General features: G+C 36.7%; 1 long non-coding RNA gene across 1 annotated transcript in view; it reads right to left on the minus strand.

Moving 5' to 3' along the window:
* Positions 1–7,259: 7,259 nt before the first annotated feature.
* Positions 7,260–22,852, minus strand: part of LOC110135495 (uncharacterized) — a 57,424-nt gene continuing 41,831 nt past the window's right edge. Inside the window, exons 2-3 of the long non-coding RNA XR_011482582.1 lie at positions 8,649–8,716; positions 7,260–7,953 (exon numbers count right to left, since the gene is read on the minus strand). This is a non-coding gene — a long non-coding RNA (uncharacterized lncRNA). The remainder of the gene's footprint in view (positions 7,954–8,648; positions 8,717–22,852) is intronic.

A 22,852-nucleotide genomic window follows, 5' to 3' on the forward strand; every position in this document is an offset into this window, starting at 1 on the left:
ATTTTGTTATTTATATTAACAAATATTAATTAATGAATAAAATAAATGAATGGAAGATTAAAATTTAATTGAATATTTGAAAATAACATGAAAAATAACTTCCATACCTCATCATCAGCATATAAATTTTTTTCACTTTTAAACACTTATCAAGGCCAATTACAAAATGTTTATAGAAAATTAATGAATTTGATAAGTTGCAGACTAAGAAATTCAGAAAATCAGTGGATGATTTGATTTTTTTTTATCTGTTCTGCTCCTTAACTCTTTGAGTTTTACTATAACTTGTTGCTGTTTTTTCTCCTTTTTCATTTCCATTTATTGAACAAATATTTCCTCGGTACTGAATGAGTCATGCTCTATTATAGATATTTATAGTACATCAGTGAACAAACAAACAAAAATTCTATATGCAGGAGCCATTAGTAGAGATCTAATAAACCTAATGAATGACTAAAATATATAATGCTTCTGAAGGTGAAAATTTCTATTGAAAAAATTGAATAGTAACAATACTAAAGAATGTGAAGGAGAAATAACATTTTTAAATGTGTTTAAATGTACTAACTCACATTTAAGTTCAGAACGATTTATCCATGATGCTGTGAAAGTGCTGCACTCAATATGCCAGCAAATTTGGAAAACTCAGCAGTGGCCATAGGACTGGAAAAGGTCAGTTTTCACCCCAATCCCAAAGAAAGGATATGCCAAAGAATGCTCAAACTACCACACAACTGCACTCATCCTACACGCTAGAAAAGTTAATGCTCAAAATTCTCCAAGACAGGCTTCAACAGGACGTGAACCATGAACTTCCAGATATTCAAGCTGGATTTACAAAAAGCAGAGGAAACAGAGATCAAATTGCCAACATCCACTGGATCATCGAAAAAGCAAGAGGGTTCCAGAAAAACATCTACTTCTGCTTCATTGACTATGCCACAGCCTTTGACTGTGTGGATCACAACAAACTGTGGGAATTCTGAAAGAGATGGGAATACCAGACCACCTGAACTGCCTTATGAGAAACCTGTATGCAGGTCAGGAAGCAACAGTTAGAACTGGACATGGAACAACAGACTGGTTCCAAACAGGAAAAGGAGTACATTAAAGCTGTACATTGTCACCCTGCTTATTTAACTTATATGCAGAGTACATCATGAGAAATGCTGGGCTGGATGAAGCACAAGCTGGAATCAAGATTGCCAGATGATATATCAATAACCTCAGATATGCAGATAACACCACCATTATGGCAGAAAGTGAAGAAAAACTAAAGAACCTCTTGGTGGAAGTGAAAGAGGACAGTGAAAAAGTTGTCTTAAAACTCAACATTCAGAAAACTAAAATCATGGCCACTGGTCCCATCACTTCATAGCAAATAAATGGGGGACAATGGAAACACTGATGACTTTATTTTTTGGGGTTCCAAAATCACTGCAGATGGTGAGTGCTGCCATGAAATTAGAAGCCACTTGCTCCTTGGAAGAAACACTATGACCAACTTAGACAGCATATTAAAAAGCAGAGACATTACTTTGTCAATGGTTCAGGTAGTCAAAGCTATGGTTTTTCCAGTAGTCATGTATGGATGTGGGAATTGGACTATAAAGAAAGCTGAGCGTAGAAAAATCGATGCTTTTGAACTGTGATGTTGGAGAAGACTCATGAGAATCCCTTGGACTGCAAGGAGATCTAACCAGTCCATCCTATAGGAACAGTTCTGAATATTCATTGGAAGGACCGAGGCTGAAGCTGAAACTCCAATACTTTGGCCACCTGATATGAAGAAATGGCTCATCTGAAAAGACCTTCGTGCTGGGAGGGATTGAGGGCAGGAGAAGAAGGGGATGACAGAGGATGAGATGACTGGATGACATCACCAACTCAATGGACATGAGTTTGAGTAAACTCTAGGAGTTTGTGATGGACAGGGAGGCCTGGAGTGCTGCAGTCCATGGGGTCGCAGAGAGTCTGGCACGACTGAGCGACTAAAATGAACTGAACTGAACTGAACCAGTTCTTAAAAGTGAAAGAGTTAATCACTCAGTCTTGTTTGACTGTCTGTAACGCCAGAACTGTAGTCTACCAAGCTGCTCTGTCCATGGAATTCTCCAGGAAGGAATATTGGAGTGGGTTGCCTTTCCCTTCTTCAGGGGATCTTCCAGACCCAGGGATCGAATCCAGGTCTCCTGCATTCCAGGCAGATCCTCTACCATCTGAGCCACTGTACTTGGTGTTGACTAACTCTCTTTTATGTTATTATAAAAAAATCACATCATGTCAATTATATGTTGATGGTTTTTTAATGGAAACAAAATATATTTTTACAAGTTTTTCTTTAGGAATTTTAAAGAAATTCCATTTGGCTTCTGTATTACAATTTTTTATATAAGGTGATCGAGCCCTCCTTTGTATCATAATTACTTTATATATTATATGATGTTTGTGTTCGACTATTTTCCAAATTTTCTCCATTTTTTTAAATTAGTTTTCTATGTTGTACCTATTTATCTTACTATTTTTGAATAAGATAAAACTCCTTGGCTTGGGTTAATAAACTCCTTATATATATGAAAACTCTGTGTTTCATAAAATTTGGGAGTTTTCTAGTCTTTAAAAAAAAAATCCCTTATTTTTTTTCCAATTGCCTCTGAAATTCCAATGACACATATGCTAAATGATTGTTACTGTTTCACATTTTAGTGATGTTCTTTTCTTAATGTTTTAAGTCTTCATGCATATTCTGTATCTATAGACTATCTTCAATTTCAATTATCCACTTTTCTGCTACGTCCAATCTACTGCTAATTCTATTCATTAGATTTTTTTTTACAGATACTGTACATTTTTTCTATAACTTACATATCTTTAAAAACAGTTTCTATCTTTATACTGTAGTTCAGTTCAGTCGCTCAGTCATGTCCGACTCTTTGCGACCCCATGAATTGCAGCATGCCAGGCTTCCCTGTACATCACCAACTCAAAGTCATGTCCATCGAGTGGGTGAGGCCATCCAGCCATCTCATTCTCTGTCGTCCCCTTCTCCTCCTGCCTCCAATCCCTCCCAGCATCAGGGTCTTTTCCAATGAATCAACTCTTCGCATGAGGTGGCCAAAGTATTGGAGTTTCAGCTTCAGCATCAGTCCTTCCAATGAACACCCAGGACTGATTTCCTTTAGGATGGACTGGTTGGATCTCCTTGCAGTCCAACAGACTCTCAAGAGTCTTCTCCAACACCACAGTTCAAAAGCATCTATTCTTCTGCACTCAGCTTTCTTCACAGTTCAACTCTCACATCCATACATGACCACTGGAAAAACCATAGCCTTGACTAGACGAACCTTTGTTGGCAAAGTAATGTCTCTGCTTTTTAATATGCTATCTAGTTTGGTCATAACTTTTCTTCCAAGGAGTAAGCATCTTTTAATTTCATGGCTGCAATCACCATCTGAAGTGATTTTGGAACCCCCCAAAATAAAATCTGACACTGTTTCCAATGTTTCCCTATCTATTTGCCATGAAGTGATGAGAACAGATGCCAAGATCTTAGTTTTCTGAATGCTGAGCTTTAAGCCAACTTTTTCACTCTCCTCCTTCACTTTCATCAAAAGACTTTTTAGTTCCTCTTTACTTCCTGCCATAAGGGTGGTGTCATCTGCATATCTGATGTTATTGATATTTCTCCTGGCAATCTTGATTCCAGCTTGTGCTTCTTCCAGCCCAGTGTTTCTCATGATGTACTCTGAATATAAGTTAAATAAGCAGGGTGACAGTATACAACCTCGACGTACTCCTTTTCCTATTTGGAACCAGTCTGTTGTTCCACATCCAGTTCTAACTGTTGCTTCCTGACCTGCACATAAGTATTTCAAGAGGCAGGTCAGGTGGTCTGGTATGCCCATCTCTTTCAGAATTTTCCACATTTATTGTGATCCACATAGTCAAAGGCTTTGGCATAGTCAATAAAGCAGAAATAGATGTTTTCCTGGAACTCTCTTGCTTTTTCAATGATCCAGTGGATGTTGGCAATTTGATCTCTGGTTCCTCTGCCTTTTCTAAAACCAGCTTGAACATCTGGACATGCACAGTTCAGATATTGCTGAAGCCTGGCTTGGAGAATTTTGAGCATTACTTTACTAGCATGTGAATTGAGTGCAATTGTGCAGTACTTTGAGCAGTCTTTGGCATTGCCTTTCTTTGGGATTGGAATGAAAACTGACCTTTTCCAGTCCTGGGGGCCACTGCTGAGTTTCCAAATTTGCTGGCATATTGAGTGCAGCACTTTCACAGCATCATCTTTTAGGATTTGAAATAGCTCAACTGGAATTCCATCACCTCCACTAGCTTTGTTCATAGTGATGCTTTCTAAGGCCCACTTGACTTCACATTCCAGGATGTCTGGCTCTAGGTGAGTGATCACACCATTGTGATTATCTGGGTCATGAAGATCTTTTTTATACAGTTCTTCTGTGTATTCTTGCCACCTCTTCTTAATATCTTCTACTTCTGTTAGGTCCATACCATTTCTGTCCTTTATTCAGCCCATCTTTACATGAAATGTTCCCTTGGTATCTCTAATTTTCTTGAAGAGATCTCTAGTCTTTCCCATTCTGTTGTTTTCCTTTATTTCTTTGCATTGATCCTGAGGAAGGCTTTCTTATCTCTCCTTGCTATTCTTTGGAACTGTGCATTCAAATGGGAATATCTTTCCTTTTTTTCTTTGCTTTTTGCTTCTCTTCTTTTTAACAGCTATTTGTAAGGCCTCCTTAGACACTGTAGTTACCTACCTGTTAATTTTTATATCCATATTTTCTTTAATTTCTTAACTGCAAATTGCAATTCTTTTGCCAACTTTTATTGACTGCTTTTTTCCTTAAGCATAGTGTAAAATTTCTTCTCATGCCTAATATTTTTGCTTCTTGTTCATTTTTAGACTAGATATTGCAAATGGAAAATTTTTAAAAATTTTTGATTGTGTTAATTTCTTCTGCATATGAGTGATGTTGGTCTATGTAGTATTTATCTATAGTGAACTTAAGCTCCAAATGCTGTCTCCCTGTAATGGAAGGCAGCTGAACTCTTTGCTTAGGTTTTTCAATCTTTCAGTTATTCCTTTTCTTTTGAAGCCTGATGTCGCTCCCACCCATGTGGGACTTCCCACTTTCATGTTCCTCTCCTTACTAGAATCCATCCCATGTTTTAACAACAGCTATGCAAGCTCTTGACTTTGCAAGCAGCAACGCCATGGCTTTCTGCTGGATTTCTGCTTGCTCTCTAATGTACAAACTTCAGTGTGCATTTATGTATAAAGCCGTAGAAATGCAAATGTTCTATTATACAGTAACCTTTTTAAACCACATATTCATTCCTAGGGTTTCATTTAGTTTCCATTTTGGTTGCTTTCCAGTTCCTCTGGATACTTAAATTTTTAAAAATGTACTTTGTTCACAGTTAATAATAATTATTCTGAATATCTGGAAACAGAACCCAATGTCATGCTTTTTCAGCATAGAAAATGAACATTATAGTGCTTCTGTGTCTTCTAAAAATCTAAGAAAAGTAATCCTCATCAGTTTCAGGCTAAATCACTTTATGCAAACAAACACATAATTAGAATATCAGTAAACTCATGTGGTTATAATTAATGTAGCACACCTGCAAAGTGATTACCTAAATCAGTCTAAATTAGATGTCCCAGATACTTACATTTACCATTAAGAGAAAAACAAAACTTTTATATTTAATTTTGTTTGCAGAAAAAGTATGACTCATTTGTGTTCCGAAGTCCCAGAATAGTGATTACTGTTGCATTAAACATTGACAGTACCTCTAAATGTGCAATGAGCGCTACTTCATTTCATATATAATTTGAAGTCCTCATAGGCTATTAAGAAAAATTGTTAACATTTATGGACAAATAAGAGAAATGGTTTACTTTATGTTTAACATCTCCCTAGAAGGGGGAAGAATGACAGAAAAAAAAAATGGTAATGCACACAGAGCTTTGACTGTCTCAGAGTAATACACAACATATCCATTATTTATATCTATTATTACTTTCAAACAATATTTCCTGACATTAAAAAAATAAGAATATCCCTCACTTACTAGTGACCTATTTTTACCACTCTTTCCATTCCTGTTACTAAGCAACTAAAAGACCCTAAAAAATATTAAGACAATCTGTACATATCTCATACACAGTAATGTACATCAAATGCACTCTAAAAGCAAATAAAAAATAATCCTTTCCTATTTGTATTTTTGAGGATTTACAGGACTGTCACAACATCATATACCAACATTTTCTATCACAATACATTTTATATAGGGTTTTACTTGAGGAATTTTTTCTATGTACTAGACAAGAAGATTCAATGCTTTAAAAATCTTTTAAAATGGAAATTGTACTGTGAGGATTTAAGTTGTCTTCATTTCCTTCCTGACTTTCAGTGGTAAGAATACCCAAAGTTCTTTCACATTCTTTTTGAATATATCTGTCAACTTCAGCCTTCCTTTTGTTTTATGTACCCTATCACTTCATCCTCGATTACATTTTTCTTATCAATATTGTCTTCTCTCATTAAAAAAAATAAAAATAAGAACTATAATCTTCCCAGCCAAGCAATCACTGCTTTAGTTCTTAGTAGGAAGATCTGATCCAGATCTTGCATTTAGTATAAAATCTAGATAGGACCTTGTTACTCAATAATAGACTCAGCAAGCAAACTTTATGCAACAATATAACATTCTGCTACAGGTTCTCTATTTATTTCCCCACCTTTTCTTGACTAAAGATTACACATAATTTTTCAGAAGACTTAAACACAGAGAGAGAAAAAATTATTGAAGTTATGAAGTCATCATACCAGCAACAGAGTAGTGAGGTTTTTGAGTCCTTTTGTTTTTTTAACATGTAAAGAAGCATGAGGAAAAATCAGCTTTCCTCAGTTAACTTCAATAAAATCTTCAGCTCAAAATTTTCTGTTGAGTAAGCGACACTCACAAGCATATATCTAAAAATATCTTTGGCAGTACTATATTTTTACTATGTTTTAGAAATCTTGTTAAGAGTGATATACATATATGACTGATATGCAGTGTCAGTAAACTCAGCATTTGAATTTAACACTGAATTTTAGTATACTTTTAAGAGAAGTTTCAACTTGTATGTTAATGATTTATGTTACCAAACAACTCACAGCATTGGTATCACTGACTTACATTTTATTCTTGGATTTCACTCTGCTGTTTGACCTAACTTAATCTCTCTTTCTCATCCAATTCCATTCCATATTTGAAACAGGAAGAAAAAAGATAATATGGCATTTCACTTTTGAGAGACATTTATCACTAGGAAATTCTCACTCTTTATATAGAGGTATGGCCCAACATTAACCTTGGATTTTATAGTTTTGAAGCCTTAAGCTTTTCAAAGATTTCCTCAAATTTGCTGAGTCATGAATTTTATATTTTCCATGACTCTAGATTCTGTGTTCTCATATGTTATATTTATACCACACTTAAGTAGTTGAAACAAAAGCTGAGTTACTGTAACAAGTGAAGTGGAAGTTGCTCAGTGGTATCCGAATATTTGCAAACCCCACGGACTATCATCCAGTTCTCAGGCCATGATACTGCAGTGCATAGCCATGTTCTTCTGCAGGGGATCTTCCCAGCCTGGGGATCAACACCAGGCCTCCCGTATTGCGAGTGGACGCTTCACCCGCTGAGCTACTGGCAGAGTAGCTACCAGGGACGCCCAAGGCTGCCACAGATCCACCTGCTTGCTGATGGAAACTGTTAACCTCCATGAAGCTGGCTACATGGATTATCCAGGTCTATACACATGTCTACTCTAAATAAACTCTTTAAGAGCCCAATTTTCTTCTACTGCAAGGCTGCATCATCCTCTAGGTCATTTAGTTTTCAGGCTGGTTTTTTAGAATTCTGCTGGTTGGATGGGGAAAAAGAGGGGAGTAAATCAGTAATTTAGGATTCTGAGGCATCACTAGCACACATTACTTCTGGTCATAAACCAGTGGACAAGTATAACAGAAAGTAGATGACAAAGTGTTCCCAGAAAGCTTTGTGACCCCACAACTAAAATTCCAAAGAAGAGACAAACAAAATGCATGTGTGTGTAATGGTCTCCTAATATTTGGCCCCCTCTGACGATATTTCTACCTATGCACAGAATATGTTTATTCCCTCCTAAAGTAAGAAAATAAAATCTCATATATTTACTACATTCACTTGAAATTTCAAATATCTAGACGATGTGCAATCCTCTATCAATTTAGATGTAACTTCTCATGACCACCCACTCAACCAAAGTTCAGCACACTTTCAATGTATAGTAGCCCAAAACAGGTTATTTATACCAATAGTGTGCAAATACTTTAGTAAAAACAATAAAAATGGGGAGACTGGAAAACAATTATTGATAGTAATTTTTAAATCTATCTTGGCAGGATTTATGAAACTTCTGACCATAGCAGTGAGATAAACTCTTTCCTTAGACAATCTAGTCACCCCTAGTGCTTCTGTCTGGAATAATTTCATTACCCATCATAGTACATTAGAACTTCTACAATAAAATGCTACAGAATGGGTGGTTTAAACAATTAACATTTATTACTCACAACTCAGGAGGCTACAAAGTGTTGAGGACCTGCTTCTCGTTTATGGATGGCCATCTTCTCTCTGTGTCCTAAGGAAGTGGAAAAGACAAGACAGCTCTTTGGGGTCGCTATTTATAAGAGCACTAATCACTCTCATGAGGGGCCCACACTCATGAACCGATGACCTCCCAAAAGCCCCACCTACTAATACCATCACATTGGAGGTTAAAACTTGAACACATGAATTGGGGGAGACACAAACACTCAGACTATATAACATCCTTTATATTTTATGAACTGTGTTTTTGCCCTATGTGAGGATAAGTAACACATAACCATCTATGTCTACTGTCTGCCATTACATATTTTGCAGTAGGTGTTGGAAAATACACTTTGCCTTGTGGTGTTTATGGTGCGCTATGAAGACCAGGCTTATTATCTCTCTCACATACAATATCCAAAGCTTCACAGGCTTCTAATTTATTGTCTTTTACTCAGCACTATGAGCTAGCTCAGTTCAGTTCAGTCACTCAGCCATGTCTGACTCTGTGATGCCATGGACTGCAGCACTCCACGTTTCCCTGTCCATTATCAACTCTCAGATCTTGCTCAAACTCATGTCCCAAGAGTCAGTGATGCCATCCAACCATCTCAACATCTGTTGTCTGCTTCTCCTGCCTTCAAACTATCCAAGCATCAGGATTCTTTCAAATGAGTCAGTTCTTCGCATCAGGTGGACAAAGTCTTGGAGCTTCAACTTCAATATCAGTCCTTCCAATGAATATTCAGGACTGATTTCTTTTAGGATTGATTGGTTGATCTTGCAGTCTAAGAGACTCTCAGGAGTCCTCTCAAACACCACAGTTTGAAAGCATCAATTCTTTGGCACTCTACCTTCTTTATAGTCCAAAAACTCACATCCATACATGACTAATGGAAATAACATAGCTTTGACTAGACAGACCTTTGTTAGCAAAGAAATGTCTCTGCATTTTAATATACTGTCTAGGTTATTCATAGCTTATCTTCCAAGGAGCAAGTGTCTTTTAATTTCATGGCTGCAATCACCATCTCAGTGATTTTGGAGCCCAGAAAAATAAAATCAGCCACTGTTTCCACTGTTTCCTGATCTATTTCCCATGAAGTGATGAGGCCAGAGGCCAAGATCTTAATTTTTTGAATGTTAAGTTTTAAACCAGTGTTTTCACTCTCCTCTTTCACTTTCATTAAGAGGCTCTTCAGTTCCTCTTCACTTCTGCCATAAGGGTGGTGTCATCTGCCTATCTGAGGTTATTGATATTTCTTCTGGCAATCTTGATTCCAGCTTCTGCTTCATCCAGCCCAGCATTCCACATGATGTACTCTGCATATAAGTTAAATAAGCAGGGTGACAATAAAAAGCCATACTCCTTTTTTATGAACTGTGCTTTTTCCCTGTGTGAGGATAAATAATATGTAACCATCCATGTCTACTGTCTGCCATTACACATTTTGCAGTAGGTGTTGGACACCTACTTTCCCAATTTGACACACTTCTTTCCCAATTTGGAACCAGTCTGTTGTTCCATGTCTGGTTCTAACAGTTGCTTCTTGACCTGCATACAGATTTCTCAGGAGGCAGGGAAGGTGGTCTGGTATTCCCATCACTTGAAGAATTTTCCACAGTTTGCTGCATAGTCAAAGGCTTTAGCATAATCAGTAGTCAAAGCCTTTGGTGTAATCAATAAAGCATTAGATGTTTTACTGGAATCCTATTGCTTTTTCTATGATTCAGAGGATGTTGGCAATTTGATCTCTGGTTCCTCTTCCTTTTCTAAACCAAGACAGAACATCTGGAAGTTCATGGTTCATGTACTCTTGAAGTTCTTGGTTCAGGTCCAGTTGGAGCCTGGTTTGGAGAATTTTGAGCATTACTTTACCAGCGTGTGAGATGAGTGCAATTGTGTGGTAGTTTGAAAATTCTTTGCCATTGCCCTTCTTTGGGACTGGAATTAAAACTGGCCTCAGTCCTGTGGCCACTGCTAAGTTTTCCATATCTTCTAGCAAATTGAGTTCAGCATTGTAACAGCATCGTCTTTTATGATTTGAAATAGTTGAACTGGAATTTTATCACCTCCACTAGTTTTGTTCCTAAGGCCCACCTGACTCCATACTCCAGGATGTGTGGCTCTAGGTGAGTGAGCATGCCATTGTGGTTATCTTTTTTATGAAGATCTTTTTTGTATGGTTCTTCTGTGTATCCTTGCCACTTCTTAATATTTTCTGCTTCTGTTGGGTTCATACCATTTCTGTCCTTTATTTGGCCCATCTTTGCATGAAATGTTCCCTTGGCATCCTTAATTTTCATGACAGATTTCTAGTCTTTCCCATTCTATTGTTTTCCTCACTTTCCCTGCATTGATCACTGAGGAAGGCTTTTTTATCTCTCCTTCATATTCTTTGGAACTCTGCATTCAAATGAGTATATCTTTCCTTTTCTCCTTTGCCTTTAGCTTCTCTTGTTTTCTCAGCTATTTGTAAGGCTTCCTCAGACAACCATTTGCCTTTTTGCATTTCTTTTTCTTAGGGATGGTCTTGATCACTGCCTCTTATACACTGTCATGAACTTCTGTCTATAATTCTTCAGGCACTCTGTCAATCAGATATAATCCGTTGAATCTATTCTCACTTCCACTCTGTAGTCATAAGGGATTTGATCTTGGTCATACCTGAATGGTCTAGTGCTTTTCCCCAGTTTCTTCAATTTAAGTCTGAATTTGACAATAAAGAGCTCATGATCTGATCCACAGTCTGTTCCTGGTCTTGTTTTTACTAACTGTATAGAACTTCTCCATCTTTGGCTGCAAAGAATATAATCAATCTGATTTCGGTGCTGACCATCTGGTGATGTCCATGTGTAGAGTCGTCTCTTGTGTTGTTGGAAGAGGGTGTTTGCTGTGACCAGTGCATTCTCTTGGCAAGACTCTGTTAGCCTTTGCCCTGCTTCATTTTGTACTCTAAGGCCAAATTTGGCAGTTACTCAAGGTATCTCTTGCCTTCCTACTTTTGCATTCCAGTCCCCTGTGATGAAAAGGACTTTTTCTTTCTTTTTTTTTTTTTTTTTTGAGGTTAGTTCTAGAAGGTATTGGAGATCTTCATAGAACCATTCAGCTTCTTCAGCATTAGTGGTTGGGGCACAGGCTTGGATTACTGTGATATTGAATGGTTTGCCTTGTAAAGGAACAGAGTTCATTCTGTCATTTTTGAGATTGTACCCAAGTACTACATTTAGGACTCTTTTTGTTGACTATGAGAGCTACTCCACCTCTTCTAAGGGATTCTTGCTCACATTATTAGATTTAATGGTCATCTGAATTAAATTCACCCAGTCCAGTCTACTTTAACACACTGATTCCTAAAATGTCAATGTTTATTCTTGCCATATCCTGTTTGACCACTTATAATTTACCTTGATTCATGTGCCTGACATTCTATGTTCCTATGCAAAATCGCTCTACACCATCTGACTTTACTTCCATCAGCAGTCACATCCACAGCTGGGCATTGTTTTCGCTTTATGCTCAAGCTCACATTATTGTAACCTCATGGGCTTCCACTCTGTTGGCATTAACTCAGCACTGTGTGTGAGTAGTGCGTGCAGTGCTCAGCCCTACTGTAGTTTTTGGTTTGCACTCTGCACAAATATCCTTCTCTCTCATTTAAGAGGAAGCTACCCTGTGCCACGTAAAACAATAAACTGCCTGTAGAAAGGTGCATCTTTATTTGATACTTGCACTGGGGTCACCCCACCCCCCTTTATTGCATGGTTTAGTAGTCTTAACAAGTCTTAAGGGATATCTTTTTGAATAGCCAAATGTCCTGCTCCTTTGGAAATAGGTACATTTGGTTTCCTCATACTGTGGTTCCCCAAATCTCTAAATTCTTTTCCTTCTATTACTGCTTACTAACTAGCAACTTTTTACCTGAGTTCATGTCTTTCTTTTGCTATTTTGCTAAAGCAGCAAGAAGCAAACATATACTCCTAACTCTCTGGATACTTTCCCTCCAGCTATATCTCAGTAAGCACAGGGTAATTAACAGTAAAAATGTTATCTAATATTTTTGCCAAAGCATTGTAAGTCTAATCAAGTCTAGAAGTCAAATTCTAGCTGCAATAAGTTTTTCCTTTCTGTCAACTTGTCAGCCAATTCTAAATTATTTGTTTTTGTCACATCAACTGCCTTCTGAGATTAAGTATCTCTGCTAGAGTAAAACAATAGCTACTAAAAGAAAAAAAAAAGAGCCCTGAGGATAAGCATTTGAATAAATAAAATTTTTATTTTTCTCTCTTCCAATCCTGTTTTCAGGGAATGATATTTCTTTCATTTTGAGTTTCTAATACCTTTTACAGCAGGGATTCTCAACGTGCATCTGTATTAGTGGAATTCTAGGAATTTCTGAGATTTTCAGGTGACTTCAAATTCAAACTAATTTGCACACCAATACTAAGAGACTATTTGCCTTTTTATCCTGTGTTTATATTTGTACTTATTAATTGCATTATTCACCATCATGCAATTACAATAAAGTATTAAATGCAGGGTTGTGTAACAATTGCCTTGATTAAACAGTAAAATTAAATTTTCTTAAATATCATTAGGCACACAATTTTTTAACATTCTGTGTAACAAAATTATAAATACACATAAAGAAATTCTGCAAATTCTGGAAAATATAATGATTTTCTCTAAGTAAAGCATCTGTGTGATTTTTCTGTTTGTGGGAGTGTGTTTTGCATTTGTTTTTGTTGTTGCTATAGAAAACCAATTTTATTTGAAAAAAAATTTGATGGATGAACATAGGTACAGACTTGGTTATTTGATAGATTGTAATTCTTTTAATTAACATTGTACAAGGATGAAATGACACTGTTACTAAGAACAGAACTTTGATATGAAATAATCCTTTTTTTAGAAAACTCATATCTGCAGCTATAAACTTGACATCTTTCCAACACTTAACTGCTTTTTCTGATGAGACTGGTGAAATATTAACAAATCTGAATGTTGGTATTACCTAAGGACATGTGCCAAAATTGGAAGATCTTATAAACCACTGAGCCAAACTTAAAACAAACTGCACAATATATCAAAATCATTGCTGTATTAAGTTTATTGTAACAGAGTGGAAAGATTTTTTCGACACAGTTTCTATTTTCACATCATGAATAATTTTTATCAAACTAGAACTTGTAAAGCTTTGATGGAATATTGAATATTCACAATTATTGAAAAATGTCATTAAAGTAACTGCATTTGTCCAACTACAGGTCTGTGTGACACTAAATTTTCATTATATACTTTGACCAAAATAATATATTGTCATCTTACCATCAGTTACATAAATAATTAGAAATGAAAATTCAAATGCCTTCCTTTAAACCAGACATTAATGAGATCTGAAGAAAAAAAAAACTAGAATGCTGTTTTTCTCAATAATACTTTTGGAAAGATAATTTTCTTCATAAAATGTGTGATTCACTTGCCGTTCAGTTGCTAAGTCATGCCCAACTCTTTCTGACACCATATCTAAAGATGAGAACCTAGAAAACATATTCCAGCTGCTTGGTCAAGGCCACTTATCTACTATTGTTATGGAGGATTTTAATGGACTTTATAGCTGTTACTCTTCTCTTTCACACAGTCTGCTATGACAGAAAAATAATACATTCTAATTAGATTTTTTACCACACTCAAATATATTTGTGAAAAAAGTGGCCCTTTCTTATGTAAATAGGAAAAGTAGAGAAAGGTATCCATGACAAAAACAAGAGACTTAAATATTTATAATCCCCAAAAATTTCTTATGAGTTGGCTACTCAGCAGCCTCTTTCGGCCATTGCCCTTTTGATGGTTAATGTTTCCATCAATGTGATGGCTAATTTATGTCTCAACTTGGCTGGGCCACCATGTCTTAATAAAATACATGAGGAATATGAGAGAGTGAGAGAGACAGAGGGAGAGAGAGAGATTTTAAGGAATTGGTTCATAACAGGTAGGCTTATATATGTATTTATAAATATATAAATGTATTACCACAAAAGGACCCGCTTCCTGAGAAATATGCATGCAGGTCAAGAAGCAATAGTTACAACGGGACATGGAACAACAGACTGGTTCCAAATTGGGAAAGGAGTAGGTGAAAACACTATATTGTCACCCTGCTTATTTAACTTATATAGAGAATACATCATGCAAAATTCTGAGCTGGATGAAGCATAAGCTGGAATCAAGATTACCAGGGAAAATATCAGTAACCTCAGATATGCAGATGAAAACACCCTTAAGACAGAAAGCAAAGAGGAACTAAGGACCCTTTAATGAAAGTAAAAGAAGAGCGTGAAAAAGGTGACTAATAACTCAACATTCAGAAAACTAAGATCATGTCATCTGGTCCCATCATTTCATGAAAAATAGATGGGGAAACAATGGAAACACTGACAGACATTATTTTCTTAGGCTCCAAAATCACTGATGGTGACTGCAGCCATTAAATTAAATGACACTTGCTCCTTGGAAGAATAACTATGACCAACCTAGACAGCATATTAAAAAGCAGAGACATTACTTTGTCAACAAAGGTCCATCTAGTCAAGGCTATGGTTTTTCCAGTAGTCATGTATGGATGTGAGAGTTGGACTATAAACAAAGCTGAGCACAGAAGAAGTGATGCTTTTGAGCTGTGGTGTTGGAGAAGATTCTTGAGAGTCCCTTGGACTGCAAGAAGATCCACCCAGTCCATCCTAAAGGAAATCAGTCCTGGGTGTTCATTGGAAGGACTGATGTTGAAGCTGAAACTCCAATACTTTGGCCACCTGATGTGAAGAGCTGGCTCATTGGAAAAGACCCTGATGCTGGGAAAGATTAAGGGCAGGAGGAGAAGGGGACGACAGAGGATGAGATGGTTGGATGGCATCACTGACTCAACGGACATGAGTTTGGATAAACTCCGGGAGTTGGGGATGGACAGGGAGGCCTGGCATGCTGCAATTCATGGGGTCACAAAGAGTCGGACATGACTGAGTGACTGAACTGATTCAGATATAATCCCACTGAGCTGTGGTTATTTGACATTGGTTTGTTTATTTTGCAGCTTGGCAGAATAAATTGAAGCTGCAATGAAAAAATGTGCCAACATGACATCATGAGCAGATTGGTAGTAAAACAATATGTTATAGAATATCTGGATTAAGACAGCTGGAGATATTTTTCTTAAATTATTTTCTTGAATTGGAATATATATGCATACACACACACACACACACACACACCTTGGTAAATCTAAAAATTTTGTAGCTATATTTAAGAACGCATATAGAAACCAAACAACATCATTTTATTATTTAATCACCTTTAACTGATTGTGATATGTTTTAAGTAAATTCTGTATGCTAGTAAACTACAGAAACCAGAAGCATACAGCTTGTCAAATTTTCACAAACTGAACACAGCACACACTCATATCAATAAGTCAACATCCATAGAACAGTAGAAATCTTGAAACTTTTCTGTGTCCTTCTCTCAGGAAAACCACCATCCTGACTTCAAACAACATAGATTTGATTTGCTATTTGAGGACTTTAGCTAAATGATAACTGAACAGTTCATGTGCTTTATATCTGGTTTCTTTTAAAATTATGTTTGGAAGTAACATCCACATCACTTATGGAATAGCGGTTTGTTCATTCTCATTACTTTTGTCAGTCCTGAATACTGTTGCTCTGAACCTTCTAATAACTGATTTTAGTTCGATATATGTATGAATTTCTGCTGAAAATACAACTAGAAGTAGAATTGCTGGATTATATTTGTTTTTTCTCTCTCAGTGTCCACCCACAAGTATCTGAGATTTGAAGGTATTCCACATTCCCAGCAACACCTGGTATTATAAGTAATTCTGGCAAGTGTGTAGCTCTATTTCATTGTATTTTTCATTTATATCCTAATTAAATTCAATGCCTATTCATGCATCATTTAGGTATTTAGAAAGCCTCTCTGTGTGAAGTAACTTAAGTTTCTAAGCCTCTTTTGGTTACTGAACAGGGTAGTTTTATCTTATTAATATTTAGGAGTTCTTTGTATACTACAGATATAAGTCCTTGTCAGATACCAGAATTGCAAAGATCTTCACTCAATGTCAGTTTTTCACTTTATCAGTGATTTATTTTGATGCCCAGATGTTATCATTAATACTCAGCATTATAATTTTACCTTTTATGGTTAAAGGTTTCTATGCCCCAGTTGAGAAATCTTTGCTTACCATCTGTCATAAAGATATTCTCATGTGTTTGATTCTGAAAGTATATTGCTTTATCTGTCACATTTACTTTCACAATCTAACTAAAATTGACATTTATGAATATTGTGATTTAGGAATCCAATTTTCACCCCAAAGGATCCAATTGACAGTGTACTAATTATTGAAAGAACCATCATTTTTGCAGGACACAATGGCATTGATTATGTCACAAATAAGTTGACTGTACATGTGGGAGTCTGAGAATATTATTTTTTATTCCATATTTCATTAATTTAATTTCTTATACTAATGCTGCCTTTATTATTTATTTGGATTTGAATAAGCTTTATATTATTCACGTCCGAGGTCAGAGAAATTCCAGTAAGACAGTAGGCACTGGGAGAGGGCATCAGAGGGCTGACAGACTGAAAACCACAGTCACAGAAAACTAACCAATTTGATCTCATGGACCACAGTTACAGAAAACTAACCAATCTGATCACATTGACCAAGGCCTTGTCTAACTCAGTGAAACTATGAGCCATGCCGTGGAGGGCCACCTAAGATGGACGGGTCACGGTGGAGAGTTCTGACAAAACGTGGTCCATTGGAGAAGGGAATGGCAAACCACTTCAGTATTCTTGCCTTGAGAACCCCATGAACAGCATGAAAAGGCAAAAAGATAGGACACTGAAAGATGAACTCCCCAGGTCAGTAGGTGCCCATATGCTATTGGAGAAGAGTGGAGAAATAACTCCAGAAACAATGAAGAGACAGAGCCAAAATGAAAACAACTCCCCCGCTGCGGAGGCGACTGGTGATGGAAGTAAAGTCCGATGCTGTAAAGAGCAATATTGCATGAATATTAGGTCTATGAATCAAGGCAAACTGGAAATGGGTAGAGTGTATGTCGACATTTTAGGAACCAGTGAACTAAAATGGACTAGAATGGGTAAATTTAACTCGAATGAATATTAAATGTAAAAATGTGGGCAAGAATCCCTTAGAAGAAATGGAGTAGCCATTACAATCAACAAAAGAGTCCAAAATGCAGCATTTGGATGCAATCTCAAAAACAACAGAATGACCTCTATTCGTTTCCAAGGCAAACCATCCAATATCACAGTAATCCAAGCATATGCCCCAACTAGTAATGCTGAAGAAGCTGAAGTTGAACAGTTCTATGAAGACCTACAAGACCTTTTAGAACTAAAACCCAAAAAAGATGTTATTTTCATTAAAAGTAGGAAGTCAAGAAACACCTAGAGTAACAGGCAAATTTGGCCTTGGAGTACAGAATGAAGCAAGACAAAAGCGAATAGAGTTTTGCCAAGAGAACGCATTGATCATAGCAAACACCCTCTTCCAATAACACAAGAGAAGACTCTCCACATGGACATCACAGATGGTCAACACAGAAATCAGATTGATTACATTCTTTGCAGCCAAAGATGGAGAAGCTCTATACAGTCAGCAAAAACAAGACTGGGAGCTGAATGTGGCTCAGATCATGAACTCCTTATGGCCAAATTCAGACATAAATTGAAGAAAGTAGGGAAAACCACTAGACCATTCAGGTATGACCTAAATCAAATACATTACGATTATACAGTGGAAGTGGGAAATAGATTTAAGGGACTAGATCTGATAGACAGAGTGCCTGTTGAACTATGGACAGAGGTTCATGACATTCTACAGGAGACAGGGATCAAGACCATCCCCAAGAAAAAGAAATGCAAAAAAGCAAAATGGCTGTCTGAAGACACCTTACAAATACTATGAAAAGAACAGAAGCCAAAAGCAAAGGAGAAAAGGAAAGATATACCCATTTGAATGCAGAGTTCCAAAGGAGAGATAAGAAAGACTTCCTAGGTAATCAATGCAAAGAAATAGAGGACAACAATAGAATGGGAAAGACTAGAGATCTCTTCAGGAAAATAAAGAGATACCAAGGGAACATTTCATGCAAAGATGGGCTCAATAAAGGACAGAAATTGTATGGACCTAACAGAAGCAGAAGATATTAAGAAGAGGTGGCAAGCATACATAGGACTGTAGAAAAAATATTTTCAAGACTCAGATGATCACAATGGTGTGATCACTCACCTAGAGCCAGACATCCTGGAATGTGAAATCGACTTGGCCTTAGGAAGGATCACTATGAACAAAACTAGTGGAGTTGATGGAATTCCAGTTAAGCTGTTTCAAATCCTAAAAGATGATGTCATGAAGTGCTGCACTCAACATGTCAGCAAATTTGGAAAACTAACCAGTGGCCACTGGACTGGAAAAGGTCAGTTTTCATTCCTATCCCAAAGAAAGGTAATGCCAAAAAATGTTCAAACTACCGCAAAATTGCACTCATTTCACACGCTAGTAAAGGAATGCTCAAAATTCTACAAGTCAGGGTTGAACAATACATGAACCATGAACTTCCAGATGTTCAAGCTGGATTTAGAAAAGGCAAAAGAACCAGAGATCAAATTGTTAACATCTGCTGGATCATTGAAAAAGCAAGAGAGTTCCAGAAAAACATCTATTTCTGCTTTATTGACTATGTCAAAGCCTTTGACTGTGTAGATCGCAATAAACTGGAAACTGAAAGAGATGGGAATACCAGACCACATGACCTGCCTCTTGAGAAACCTGTATGCAGGTCAGGAAGCAACAGTTAGAACTGGACATGGCACAACAGACTGGTTCCAAATATGGAAAGGAGTACATCAAGGCTGCATATTGTCACCCTGCTTATTTAACTTATATGCAGAGTACATCATGAGAAACGCTGGGCTGGAAGAAGCACAAGATGGAATTGAGAATGCCGGGAGAAATATCAATAACCTCAGATATGCAGATGACACCACCCTTATGGCAGGAAGTGAAGAAGAACTAAAAAGCCTCTTGATGAAAGTGAAAAAGGAGAGTGAAAAAGTTGGCTTAAAGCTCAACATTCAGAAAACTGAGATCATGGCATCTGGTCCCATCACTTCATGAGAAATAGATGGGGAAACAGTGGAAACAGTGGTAGAATTTATTTTGGGGGGCTCCAAAATCAGTGTAGATGTTGATTGCAGACCTGAAATTAAAAGACACTCCTTGGAAGGAAAGTTATGACCAACCTAGATAGCATATTAAAAAGCAGAGACATTACTTTGCCAACAAAGGTCTGTCTGGTCAAGGCTATGGTTTTTCCAGTGGTCATGTATGGATGTGAGAGTTGGACTGTGAGGAAAGCTGAGCGCCAAAAAATTGATGCTTTTGAACTGTGGTGTTGGAGAAGACTCTTGAGAGTCTGTTGGATTGCAAGGAGATCCAAGCAGTCCATCCTAAAGGAGATCAGTCCTGGGTGTTCATTGGAAGGACTGATGTTGAAGCTAAACTACAGTACTTTGGCCACCTCATGCGAAGGGTTGACTCACTGGAAAAGACCCTGATGCTGGGAGAGAGTGGGGGCAGGAGGAGAAGGGGACGACAGAGGATGAGATGGCTGATGGCATCACCGACTTGGGCATGAGTTTGAGTAAACTACAGGAGTTGGTGATGGACAGGGAGGCCTGGCGTGCTGCAATTCATGGGGTCGCAAAGAGTCAGACAAGACTGAGCAACTGAACTGAACTGAAGTGATTTAGTAGCAGCAGCAGCATCAAGAGTAAAGGGTTACATTTTCTGACTATATATTTGTTTATATTTTTAACATTATTAGTATTATTTATACTTAATCTTATTTTAGAAGGCATATAGATATGGAATTTTAATATTTATCTTTCTTTTGATTCAAAATAAAAGGACATATGGTTTATATTAGGTGATCCTTATATGTGTGTGCATGTACATGTGTGTTTTTGGTAATTGCTAGTTAGTGAGATAATAAATTAATGAGCATTTTTTTCTATTTATCAAGTATGAGTTTTCTATGCTAGAATTACATAAACTTTGTTCTTTAATTTTTAAACTATTTTGAATTGAATATTTGTTATGTGGAGTTGAAAGCATTTTAAGTTGAATATTTGATTGCAGTATACCAGAGCAAATATTAGATGATGCATTGTATGTTTACAAGCAACGAAGATCTGAAACCAAGAATTCAATGCTTGGCAAGGCGTGAGTATCACACACACTTTACCTTACAGTGTCAAAGATTATTTGGGAGCAACAGTGAACAATATATTTGGGGATAATAGGAAACTAAATACTTTGGATTGGTAATAATGGCCTCAAGATGGGCACTAGTGTTAGTGTAAATACTAACTTTCAGTATCTTAAAGGCAACTTAATGAAATTAGAGAAGCCAGAATAGGAGAGGAAGACAACTGAAATAAAATCAATTCTTGGCAGGAAGAAAGTTTCAACTGATAAATGCTTAATGTGGGAGATGCCCCCCCCCCCTTTACACATCCTCTAAAATCATTTAGGACCATATTTCATAGCAAAGCCGAGGCAAGGATTCATCAGTAAGTCATCAGAGGCTTAAACCATCATAATCTAGGTAATAAAATTTAGTGAACACCTCTTTATGTTTACTAGATAGATGAATAAGATGTGTGCAAGTGAAAAAAACTGGATAAACAAGAAATGCAGAAACACAAATTAGCTTAACCATAAAAATCCATATGTCCATTAAAATAAATCTATACCGAATTTCAACAAAAATATTTTGAAATGGTGGGAAGAGGAAAGGATTTTAGGTAGAAGAAGCATTTGCTGCAGCAGCTCTCAGCTGGGAAATAGGCTCATGTATTTGAAGAACAGAAAGAGACTGTAAAGCCTGGAGGATGAAGGGGAAGAGTGGCGTTTGGCATGAAATTATATTAGAGAGATTGTGGCCATGAATGCATGACATCACATTTTGTCATAAACTTTAAATATGATCCAAACTAGTAAAAGGCTATTAAACATTTACATTTGGAAGTCATATAATAATTATTATTATTTTTTAGAAAGATACCTGTCTTTAGATACCTGTCTTTATCTTTGGAAAAGAAACAAACAAACAAAAAAAAGGAATAACAGGGACCAGGTTGTAGACTCTTAAAATAATCTAGTCATGAGAATTGATGATATCTTTACCTTGATGGCTTTGACTAGCATGACAAAAGTGGCAAGTTGTGGGAGCCATTAAGTTAGGAATGTATTTGGTAGAAAAACTAATAAAGTTATATGAACTGGGTGTGGGGATAATATGTATGAGACATATGAAAAATTATTTCTAGATTTTTGACATTATCAATTTGATAAGGGCACATTGGGGGATGAAGTGATCTCTTAATAAATTCTTTTAAAAATGGGGAGCAGGAGGCCCCTTTAAGAATCAAGATTAAAATTCTGAGACAAATACTTATATCTGAACATATTTACAAGACATATTAAGGTATTTATATCCTTGAAAACGGTCCCAAGAACCAGAGTTCAATGAACTCAGTTATGGCAGGTTTGCTATTAATCAATGATACTTCTTTTGACAGAGCTCTGGTGGTTCACACGGTTGGTTGGCCATGATTTTATTTCTTTTCTATCCCTGGAGGCAGGGGCAGCTGTGCCACTAGGTACTGATCAGTAGTACCTGGGTGAAAATGATGTGCACAGCTGTTGCTTAAAAGTGATACAAATGAAGTTAATTGTGCCCCACAATTTCCATTCTCTTATTCCTATTTGAAATACAAACATAGTGACCATATTTTCACTGTAGATATGAAAATAAACTAAGTTATGAAAATAAACTAGCAGTGAAACAAAAAAATCGAATCGAGAGGAGAGGACATCTACTCCTCTTAGACTAGAATCTTACATGAAAGACAAGCTTCTACCATAAGTAATTCTTAATCACCTAGAAAGTGATTAAAAGTGATTAAGATAAGCCTATATCTTAACTAATACTTGCTGAAATAAATGAAAAATATTGAGTTGACATGGACTTTGTCAAGACAGATTTATAGCCTGAATCACATTTT

This window comes from Odocoileus virginianus, chromosome 21, assembly GCF_023699985.2.
Source record: "Odocoileus virginianus isolate 20LAN1187 ecotype Illinois chromosome 21, Ovbor_1.2, whole genome shotgun sequence".
NCBI lineage: Eukaryota > Metazoa > Chordata > Mammalia > Artiodactyla > Cervidae > Odocoileus > Odocoileus virginianus.